Consider the following 12,584-nt stretch of genomic DNA (forward strand, 5'->3'; position numbering starts at 1 on the left):
CCTCTTTTAACTTCTTTTAATACAGTATTTTCCTTACGCATTTGACCACAACCCTCTTTTCTTTTCTTGTAAAACCTGTTAACATTTCAAAGAACAGATCACAATAAACACCAGACTAGGAAGTAATTTCTATGAGAGCACTGCCAACCAGCGGTTCTCAAAGGGTGGTCCCGAGAGCAGTACTGATGCCACTGAGTCACCTGGGAGTTTGTTAGACTACCTCACTTACTAAGTCAGAAACTGAGAAGGAGTCACCTCCTGGTGACTCTGATGCATGCCAAAGTTTGAGAACCAATGCTGTAAACCTTTTGATAACTCTATAACTTCCTTTTCCTGTTTTTATTTTTCTTCCCAATGCAGAACTGAGACATGTGAGTGCCAACGTATTTCTTCAAGCAACACTCTGTAAATATTTGTCTGTGTTTTCTTAGGAGATTTGGGGGTAAACCAACTATGTGTAAAAGCTGGGGGCCTCTTTCTTCACCCTGTGACTCATACTCCCATTGTTCTCTTCTTTGAATTCTTCAAAAACAATACTCTTCTTGCGCTAGTATTAAGACCTTAGTGAGGAATATAAAATTTTCTCCAGATTTTAGAAGGGAGCTGAAAGAGAAGGATTGTATAGCATGGTATCAGGATTTCATTTAAAACAAAACAAAACAAAACAAAACCCTAGAAGTATCTCATCTCCCAAACCCCTCTTCTCGGCTCACTCTTCCTACTGTCAATTCCACACCTCTCTGACATTTCCTTTTAAGAGCCGTTCAGTTAACTCCCCACAGGATTTCCAAAATTGTACGCCACCTACTAGTCAATGATATCTTTAAGGAAATTGAAGGAATTATATAGAGGCTGAAGACTTTGCTTGTGAACAAAAGATCCCCCAGCTCCTGGGCTTCAGCAAAGCTGTGCTGAATAAGGGGACTTCCATTAACACCTCTCAGGTTTACATTTGCTACATTGGCAAGGGGGGAACCTGGTTCAGGTGCTACCATGTTTCCGATTTGCTCCGGTCAGAGTCCAGGGCCCCTTTTAGACTGGTGTTCCAACCTGACTGTCCCCCTACCCTGAATGTGGCTTGGGCCCGCTCCTGGTGATGGCTGGGAGCAAAGCCCAGAGGGGATAGTGAAGGCTGTGCTGACAGGGTGTTATTTGGGGACTGGGTCCAGGCAGTGGCACATCCACAAGAGGTGTGTTTAGAGCTACCTGAGAGAAGTGTTTCCTGGTCTCACAGCATCTGAGACCTTCATTAGAATCATCTGGGGAGCTTTTAAAAATGCCTATGCCTAGACCACGTTCCACACTAATTAAGTCAGAATCCCTTGTGTGGAACCTAGATATCAGGATTTTTAAAGCTCCATAAATAATAATTCCAATGTGTAGCAAGTTTGAGAACCAGTAGCCTGCATGGTGTACAGAAGTTCTACACTACGTTAAGATGTTATAACAATTTTGTTCAAAATACTTCACATAACTAAATGAGAGGTATTTCCATTGAAAGAGCTCAGGAAATTTCACCCCAAAATATGACTCCTTGGTATAAAGAATATTTTGAATTAAAGGCCCCTGGAGATCAACAGGCCCTTTCCCTCTATCTGAGTAACCAGGCGGACCCAACAGAAGAACAGTCATCTTCCCTTCCCTTCCCTGTTATCTCACTATATTGCAAGAAAGAAAATCGAGAATGCAACCAGACCTTGCCCAAATCATTTTAAATAGAATACCTGTCTCTCAAAGTTAATTTAATTTCCAAAGAGAATCTGTAGTGGAAAATTCCACTGCCAGGGCTCTATCCCATCATCTTCCCTAAGCAGCTATAAACTGCCTGCAACAACTCCTGTTAAGGTGAGATAAGACAGGAACACATTTCATAGGAACTCTGTACCTGGAACTAAGGTTACTCTGGACCCTGCCCCCACTAAAGAATGACCTCATTGTAACTATGCCCCACTTCCTCATTCATTAACCGTGCCCCAAGCAAAATGTATAAAAGACTGATACGTTCTTTATTCGGGGCTCAGAATTTGGGAGGAAAAATTCCTCCTCTGAGCCTGCTGGCGTATAAACCTGTTTTGCCAATACTTCTGTGTGTCTCTCGGTCAATTCCCGGTCAATTCCCGGTCAATTCTGCTGTAACAAATCATTCACAAGTCAATCCATTCCCCGATTCATTCATCCTCCCTAGCAACCATTTATTGCCCCTAAACGAAATTATCTGTATTCCTCATCTTCCCCCCCCCGCAAAAGGAGTATATAAAAATACCTGGATCCCATTGAGATATTGGTTAATCACTCTGTGATTCTCCCCATGTGCATGGTAAGTAAACCTCTTCCTCTTATTAATCTGCCTTAATTGTGAATTGATCTTTCATCAAACTTTTGGGGGAGAAGGGGAAAGTTTCTCTTTACCCCCACATCATCATACTAGCTGTTTAACAGATTGAAAATTTGAGACATGAAAAAAATGTGACTCATATAAGACAGGCTACAAATGAACCGTTAATGAGGGGACAAGGCTCAGATTCACCTTCTACCAGTCATTGCTCCCATTAGGGCCTATGAAGTGGTTGGTAAATGCAGTATTATTACTTTTTTTTTTGCATGTTGAGATATCACCTCTAAGGTAATGCAATATTATTCTTTGAGATTTCCTGGCACCAAAAAAAAAAAAAAAAAAATTTTAGAGACTCTTAATGGGTAATACAAGTAATTTGAATGACATCAGCGTGTATTAATATCTGTCCTAACGTTTCATATCTGAGAAACCAGAAACCTGTAGACGTGATCATGATTTTTTTTAAATTAGTAATATGGTTTTGGTTTTAAAAATAAAATCTGATTCAGAGCTGTGGAAAATACTCATTTGTGGTAAGAATCAACATGAAAATAGTTTAACCTTGTTTCACAGCAGTTCACGGAGTGCGACCAAATTTGGAGATGCTTCTCTTCGGCAGCTCTGGCTCAGAGGAGATGAGAAGATGGAAGCAGAGGTCACCATGATTTGATCTGAGACAGACTTGACCGACCATTGCTGGTTTTGAAGATAGAGGGAGGAGGCCACGAGCCAAGGAATGTGGGTGGCCTCCAAGAGCTTGAAAAGGCGAGGAAACGAATTCTTCCCTAGAGCCTCCGGGAAGGAACATAGTCCTGCTGACACTTTGATTTTAAGTGAGATCCATTTCAGACTTCTGACCTATAGAATGGTAAGATGATAAACTTGTGCTGTTTAAAGTCATTACGTTTGTGGCAAATTGTTACAGCAGCAATAGGAAATTATTAATAATAAAATGCTTTTACCTGATTATTGGAGGTAGTAAAGGGAATGTGAAAATGGCCACACAGGGCCATAAAATACAAAGTATTCATTCATTTATTCATTCATTCATTTGTTCCTTTATTTATTCATCAAATATTATTGAGCATCTACTTTGAGCCAAGCACTTTTATAGATATTGGGGATATACCAAGAGCAAAACAGATTGAAAAAACCCCCAAACACCACTGCCCTCACAAAAGACTTTCTATTTATTGGAGGGTGGAGCAGATTTTTTAAAAAATTAAGTGAAACATATAGTATTATTACATATTTTATTTTATTTTATTTTTGAGACAGAGTCTCACTGTGTTGCCCGGGCTAGAGTGCTGTGGCGTCAGCCTAGCTCACAGCAACCTCAAACTCCTGGGCTCAAGCAATCCTTCTGCCTCAGCCTCCTGAGTAGCTGGGACTACAGGCATGTGCCACCATGCCTGGCTAATTTTTTCTACATATTTTTAGTTGTTCAATTAATTTCTTTTCTAATTTTAGTAGAGACGGGGTCTCGCTCTTGCTCAGGCTGGTTTCGAACTCCTGAGCTCAAACAATCCGCCCACCTCGGCCTCCCAGAGTGCTAGGATTACAGGCGTGAGCCACCGCGCCCGGCCTACATATTTTATTTACTCATTTAATTAATTTTGGGGGGCACAGGGCCTCACTATGTTGCTCAGGTTGTTCTCAAACTCCAGGGCTCAAGCAATCTTCCTGCTTTGGCCTCCCAAAGTGCTGGGATTACCACCTCATTGGCTGGCCCCTATCATTATGTACTTTACATGGTGTGAGTGCTATTGTGGAAGAATAAAGCAGTGAGGGGGGCTGGAATGGGGGTGCTGTGTTAGACGGGATGGTTAGTGGCAGTAACACTGCAAAGTTATGTTTGAGCCTGGCCTGGACCTGGGGGAGGAGCCTTTTAGGAAGAGAGGCAACAAGTGCTCAACCCCCTGTGTGTTCCCCAGGAGCAGGGAGGCCTGTGGGTCAGAAGTTGAGAGAGTGAATGGAAGAGCTGAGCGGATAGGGTCAGAGAGGTTGTGGGGGCTGGGTTTGTAGAGACCACTGTACACCTTTGGCATTTATCTTGAGGTGGGAAGCAGCAGTGAACTGATGTGCTCTGACTCACATTTTTAAATGCTCACTGCTGTTGCTGTGTAGACAATAGGTTATATGGGGGCATGGGAGGAAGTAGGAGATGACAGGTGAGAGACAGCAGTGGCTTGGCCCAGAGTGGTAGCAATGGAAGTGGGGAGAAGGGATTGTAATCTGGATATATTTTGAAAATAAAGCCAAAAGTGTCACTTTTTGATGAATTGGGTATACGCTATGTGAGAGAGAGGTAAGACAGGGATGACTCCAAAAATTTTTGGCCTGAGCAACAAGGTGGATGAAAGTGTGAATAATGGCCAGGTGTGGTGGCTCATGCCTGGAATCCCAGCACTTTGGGAGGCCAAGGTGGGAGGATTGCTTGAGGCCAGAAGGCCCAGGCAACAGGGCAAGACCCTGTCTCTATAAAAAGTAAAAAATTTAGCCAGGTCTGGTGGTACACGCCTGTAATTCTGGCTACTCAGGAGCTGAGGCAGGAGAATCACTTGACCCCAGGAGTTTGAGGCTGCAGTGAGCTATGATCTGATTGTACCACTGCACTCCATCCAGCCTGGGCAACAGAGCAAGACCCTGTTTCTAAAAAAAAAAAAAAAAAGGTAGAAGAAAGAAAGAAAAAAAAAAGTTGTGTATAACTGAGTCAGGGAGGAGAGTGGCAGAAGCAGGCTACGGGAGAAGATTAGGAGCTGAGTATCGGACATGTTTGTTTTGAGATGCTGATTTAACCTGCAAGGGGAGATGTCAACTAAGCAGTTAGAAATATGAGTCTGGCATTCCAAGGACAGGTCCAGGCTGGAGATAGAAATTAGGGAGATGTCAAGGTTAAATCTAGATGCATTTCACAGCATGAAGCTGGATGAAGTCACGAGGAATGGCTCTAGAGAGAAAAAAGAAGAGATCTGAGGGCTGAGTCGTGAAGTTCTGCAGCGCTCGGAGGTCTGGGAGGTGAGGAGGCACCAGCGGGCTGACAAGGAGTGACGGGAGAGAAACCACAAGGATTCAGAGCCCAGGCGAGGAAAAGGCTTCAAAGTTAAAGAGAGACGCTTTGCCTGAAATGCTGCTGAGATGACAAGCGAGATGAGTTCAGATAAATGCCTGCTGGATTTAGTACTGTGGAGCTGATTTTGACGTGAGGAGTTTCCCTAGAGGCATGAGACTAAGCACCTGATTAGAGAGGGTTTAAGAGAATTTGGAGACAGCAGATACAGATAATTCTTTTGACAACACCAATCCAGTTCTTCCAGAAACTCCCTTTGCTGCACTCACAAGGAGGTTTTTATCCTCTTGGACCCACTGTCCGATCATAGCAAGGGTGAATTGAAGGTCAGTTTTCTGTAAAGCAGGGTCAGTAAACTCCAGCAAACTATACCCATACCCATCTGTGCATGTGTTGTGTATGGCTGCTGTCACTCTAGAGGGACAGAGTTAAGTAACAGAGACCATATAGCCCCCAGTGCTTATAATGTTTACTATCTGGTCCTTTCTAGAAAAGGAAATCTCTACTGTAAAACAGGAGAGAAACAGAGAATTAGGACAGTAGCTAAGGATGAAAGGGTTCAAGAAAGAGTTTTTTTTTTTTTTTTTTTAAAAAAGGAAGAATAACATTTTTGAATACTGCTAGGAAAGATTCAGTGGAGAGAATAAAAATTGATGCTGCAGAAGGAAGAATTGCCGGGTGATGCTCTCGATCCTAACAGAGGGATGAGGACCAAGGGTCCCGGTGGAAGGGTTGGCTTTGCTGGGGCTATAGACATATGTGTCTCTTATTATCATTATGTGAAAAGATGTGGCACCTTACACGTGAGAGAAATGTAAAATTTAAATCCAGTTTTTCAGTTTTTACCCATCGCAACTGGCAAAGAAAAAAATCTGTGTTGCTTTGCTCTGTTGGTGAGGATGTGAGGAAACAGGCAGTCAGTCATACGTTGGGGGGGAGTGTGCAGTGTCTCTGTGGGGACATGAACAGTCATCAGAAAGCCCAAGGCCTGGCAGTCCTAAGGGGATCAGCTATGCAGGAAATTTATTTATTTATTTATGTAGAGTCTCACTCTGTCACCCAGGCTATAGTGCAGTGGTATGATCATAGCTCACTGCAACCTCAAACTCCTGGGCTCAAGTGATCCTCTTGCCTCAGCCTCCTAAGTAGCTGGGACTACAGGTGTGTGTCACCACACCCAGCTTTCTATTTTTAGTAGAGACAGAGTCTCGCTCTTGCTCAGGCTGGTCTCAAACACCTGAGCTCAAGCAATCCTCCCACCTTGGCCTCCCAGAGTGCTAGGATTACAAGCGTGAGCCACCACGCCAAGCCCTGTGTAGGAAATTTATCCTGAGAAACTGACCTTCGAATCCCCCTTGCAGTGACTATTCAGGAATGAGCTTGGGTGACTACCAGTCTCCTTCACTGGTCAGGCACATAGCTAGGGTCTCCAGAACATACACAGAGGGGTGCCTGAGAAGGCAAGTTTCTGAAGAACCTGTTGGCATCCAGCAAACAGAACCCCAGGGAGTTTGCCCTTCTGGCAGAGATGGCTGCTGGAACTCCAGCTCCGTCTAGACTTCTTAGAGTTTAAATTCTCCTGCCTTTTACCTAGGTTTAAGGAAGTGGTTTCTTTTGCCTGTGTCTGATGGTATCTTTTGCCAATCACCTTTACTCTTGAAGGAAACCACACAGAGGGCAATGCCTATCAACATTTAAATGCACGTACATTTTGACCAAGCAATATCACTTCTGGCAATTTATTCTATACATATATTTCACATATGTGTGAAGATATTCATTGCAACATTGTTTGTAATTGCAACTAACTGGAAACAACCTGAATGCCCATTAGGGATGTATTTCAATATCACGGTATATCCCTGCTGCTGTGCAGACATTGAAAAGAACAAAGAAGCTTTATAAAAACCAATAGGGTGTGATTTCCAAAATGTGTTAAGTGAGAAACAGCAAGATAAAGAACAGATAGTCTAGGTAGGTATTGCCAAATTGCTTCTTTAGAATATCCTTCTAAGATTTAATGCATTTAAATACTAGAGCTTATTTCCATCCTATTTCTTGTCTGTTTCATGTTTATACGTTTGGTTTTGCGTGCTACCACCAGAGGGCACCTCTGTCACACTTCATGCAACGTCGGCAAGTCAGGATGGAGGTAGCTTATTAAACAACGTTTATATCTGGAATATTCTTATTCATTTAGCATGGGCATTCTAGGTCTTAGCTTAAAAAACTCTGTGAGCCCACCTGGCTCTTCTATATCCTTTAGCATGTTGGTCCACCCTCTGTGGTGTCCAGTACCCAGTGTTAATTTGTTTCTCCTCTACCCGCTAACCCTATCCCCTTCCTTTGCTGTGCCAGAGCTCCAAAACTGAAAATTCCTCACAACTTCTCCAATGTACTTTCACCCTCAAAAGAGTTCCTTTAGGGGCATGGCTGTACCAGCCATCCCTGTCCAGGTGGGTTCCAGATAGGAACCACTGCAGTCCCGGCACACTTCCAGAAGCCTGGAGATGCTCTGCTCTTTGGGAGCTCATCATCTCTGCAAACACAGTGTGTCCAAATGCTGCCCAACATATGCTCTCTCCTTTCTGTTTACCCTTTCTAGTCTTTACTAACAGACATTAAAAAACAAACAAAAACCAATTTTATTTAAGTCTAGTTTACATACAATAAGATATGACTGGTTTAATTTAAGTGTATAATTCAATGAGTTTTGACAAATGCATGCACCTAGGCACAATCACAATTGTGATTGCACCACAATCAAGATAAAAAACATTTCTATCACCCCAAAAAGTAAGTCCTCTCTCCTCTCCACACTCAGCCCAGGCAACAACTGCCTTCCTTTCTGTCACTAGAGATTAGATTTGCCTGTTCTAGAATTTCAAATATATAAATATGAATCAAACAGTATGTACTCTTTTGTGTTTGGCATCTTTACCTCAGCATAAGGTCTATGATATTCATCCAGTCTCAGGATTTTTTTTTTCTAAATATTATTCCATTGAATAAATGTTAGGTAGTTAGCAAGGGATACTGGGTCTCCTAGGGATGAAAGTGGCTGTTTTGCCTTGGTGCAATTGCCCCACCTGGGAAGAAGAACAAGGCCCCCATCTTGGTCCTGCCCCACATTGATCCTGTCCTGAGCTACTGCCATACCTGGGGGAGGAGGGAACACTCTAAGAATCTGCCAATCAGAACTTAGCACGCTGACTACAAAAGAATGCAGAGGACTCTCCAGCCTGCGGACCAAGCAGCATAGGTACCATAGAGTCCAGAAGTGACCTAAAACACTCCACATGAGCAGTAAGACTCAGGTCATGCAGCTCCCGACTGTCCAATCAAAGTGGTTCCATGGTGACATCTGAGCCACAGGGAAGTCCCAAATCTGGGCACTATGAAACAAGACTGAGACCATAACCAACCCCCTCCCTCCCCCCGCCCCCGCCTTCCTTTTACTTGCCCTTTGCTGTGACAATGGGTCTGGTTGTCATCTGTGACATATGTATCACGCTCTGTAAACCTATATTTTGCTCTTGCTCTATAATCCTAGCTTTCTCTCCTCAATAAACCTCATTTTCATGCTTGCCTTACTTTGGTGTGTCTGGTCATTCTTCAACCATGAGTGTGCCAAGAACCGACATTTCAGACTGAAACCTGACATGACTATGCTGCAATTTGTTTATCCACTCAGACAGGTGCTTCTTTTGACTTATTTTTGCTGGTAAACATCCTCATGGGCATATGCTCACTGTATATTTTATTCTTTTGGACAAACATGCTAAATTTATTGTTGATTATTCATTTATTTAATATAATTCTTCTCAAAATGGAAATATCTTTTGAGGCAACATGAAAGGGACCAGAATATGCCACCTTAAAATGTGTCCCTTTGGCATAAGGATTATTTAGAGCTACAGAGAATTGAGAAACAACAGACATGATAAAAACTCTTTGCCCTTTTCTACCTACAAACAGAGCATAAATTGCCCTTTGTAATGGTGATGTAAATTTCCATTTGTAAAGGTGATTCCCTCTCCCACACCAGGAAGAGGTGAACAACTCTAATCTGCATAAGAAACCTTACTAAACAAGCCTTAATTACCTTACCTTTCCTAGTCATTTTCCCACAACTTAACCCCACCAGTGAAACCCAGTCTCGCCCTATCTTCCTTTGTCTGGTCTCTTCTCCACTCTTTATCACCCTATGTTAACATGGTATATAAGCTCCTCAGTTTAACCACCTCTTTGGGGTTTTCACTTCTTTTCTGTAAAGGCTCCATATGCAAACAAAATAAAACTTTTCTTCTGTTAATCTATCTTTTGTCAGTTTAATTCCTAGGCAAAAGTTACTGAACCTAACATGTTATAGGAAAGGATTTTTCCTCCTCCCCTACAAATAATAGCTATAAAAATGTATATATATATATATTTTTCTTCATTCAAACATTTAAGAAGTAAAATGTAAAAAAATCCCTGGAAATGACTGCATATCTGTTTATCTGTATCTTTCAGCATTGTTAACACATAGAGTGATTTCTCTTGCTTTTTTTCACCTAATGATGGGTTAATATTACTTTCTATGATACTATAGTGTGATAACCCACACCATTTTTTTTATAGCTGAATGACATCAGCTCAACATAATCGAACCATTTTTCTATCAATGAACCCTGTTTTAAAAAGTTACATTTTAATGAAAACTATGCATTGTCTATAGCATACCCTTCTGGGTTATAAATTCTAACTCCATTGTCTTTGAGATATTTGTCATTTTTTGTAAGTTATATGTAACTGATAGTGTGTGACTTCTGTTCTGTTTAGTAATGATTTAATTGACTCCCCCACCCCCACCCTATGGAAATACCAGTTCTGTTTCCATTTGCAATTCATCCCAACATTCCTTTATTCCAAATAAATCTGTGCTATTTTGATTTTTTTCTTTGAAATGGTTATAACATCTGCCTGATTCCGTCATATCATATGAGTAAAATAAATGCCTTAACACATGTGCATTTTATGTCTGTATGAGTCATGATTTTACCTTTTTCTAAATATTATTTTTTAGCAATGCTTATGCTGTTTCCAATGTTTTGATTCAGAAATCTTTGTGTACTTGTGAAATTTCTTCCATAGGATAAATTCCTAGATGAATAATTGTTTTATGTATTCCCATTGTCCAACTGCCTTCTAGAAGTTTGTAGCAATCTATACCAATGAGAACAGTATAGGAGTCTTTATTCCTATACCTTCATCAGTATTTGGCTTATCAATCTTTTTCAACTTTGCCAATCTAATAGGTTCAAAATGATTTCTAGTTGTATTTTGCATTTCTTGGATTTTTATTGAACTTGAGCATCTTTTCATGTGGATTTCTTCTTTTGTGAAGTATCTGATCATGCCCTTTGCCCATTTTCCCCCAGTATATATTGGTATATATGTTAAAAATTGATTTGTAAAAATATATTAGAAAATAGTTTTTGCTTGTATACTATTACATATATTTTCTAATTTGTTGTTTGAAATTTAACTTTATGATATCTTTTGCTGTATACACATCTAACATTTCAATGTATTAAGTTAACTCTATTAAGCTTTGTGTGTGTGTGTGTGTGTGTGTGTGTGTGTGTGTGTGTGATTTTAGTTTTGTTGCCATTCTGAGAAAGTCTGCTTGCTCTTAAATGAAATCAACTTCTTTCTTTGTTTCTTCTAAAAAAAATTATAACTTATATGTGTGGGTTTTAGAGACATATTTCAGGGTTTACTCTATTTGGAATTTGTATGCTGAGAAGTCACACTTTATTTTCTCCCTAAACAGTACATTTATTATTGAATTTGCTTTCTCCATCTTCATACTTTGAAAGTGGTATCTAATTCTTTTACATATTCTCCCTGTGTTCCATTCAAGGTAATTTTGTTAAATTTTTAAAATTATTCAAAGCTAATTTTGTAGCCTTTGTCAACATAAAAAAATCTGGATTTAGGTAAGGAGAAACCTTATTCAAAAGGTTTATTGCAAGAAGGGGAGAAGAGTCTTTAATCATTGCTATTTTTCAGGAGCATGAGGCTCTGGCAGAATTCAGCATTGTTGAGCTCCCTTTTTGTTCATGACAAATGAGTATTTTTTATCATGGAATAACTGAGAGGCAATCATAAACCTCCTGCATAGGGTGAGTCAGGGACTGAGAAGTAGTCTAAGAGGCAAAAAAAATTAAATTTACATAAGCTTAAAATTGTGCTCCACTATTCTATCTTACTTAGAAATGACCTAGGTCCTACCTGAATATCCATTAATTAATTTAGCATAAGTCTAAGGTTTTAAGATCCCTAAAAGATCTTGGAAACGATCTTCAAGTTTATGTGTTATAAGAAAAATTATTGTTGAAATAAAGTCTGTCAGAATAATGATTCAATTTGATTAAACACAAATTCACATCTTTATAATCTTAAACATGTAGTAGATATAATACTAGTTTATTGATCAGTAAGCCTGAATAAGTTTAGGAAGAACATACCCAAATAGAATAAAAATGTATGCTGTGTTATACTTAATGCTGATAACTCAGAGGATAGCTGCTTTTATGAAACCAGCAATATTAGACTAGTCTCATTTGCCAAATATTTACCTAAATTATGTGACCTTTAATTTTTAAAACATTTGAGATAGTTTCTCTAAGAATACTTTGAAAATATTATAAGTTTAATTTCCTTAATATGCACATATTTATCTAAGTCAATCAAAATTGAAGATCCTTAAGAAATTTCAAGGAATTTTTTTTTTTAGAGATGAGGTCTTGCTCTGTCACCCGGGCTAGAGTGCAGTGGCATCATCATAGCTCACTGCAACTTCCAATGGGCTCAAGCAATCCTCCTGTCTTGGCCTCCCAAAGTGCTGGGGTTACAGGCTACAGGTCTGCGCCATGGTGCCCAGCATCTAAAGGATTTTATTATCTAATTTGGTAACCATCTGGAGGTAGAAAAATATTACATACAAACATATGTATATAAAAATACAAATAGATATATAAACATACATTATAAACATAGGCACAGACACAAGGAGAGCTTACAGCAGCGGTCCCCAATCTTTTTGGCCCCACGGACTGTTTTCTTTTATTTATTTATTTTTGAGACAAGAGTCTCACTCTATTGCCTGAGCTAGAGTGCCATGGCATCGGC

The sequence above is a fragment of the Propithecus coquereli genome, unplaced genomic scaffold, assembly GCF_000956105.1.
Source record: "Propithecus coquereli isolate 6110/MARCELLA unplaced genomic scaffold, Pcoq_1.0 Scaffold339, whole genome shotgun sequence".
In the NCBI taxonomy this organism is placed as follows: Eukaryota; Metazoa; Chordata; class Mammalia; order Primates; family Indriidae; genus Propithecus; species Propithecus coquereli.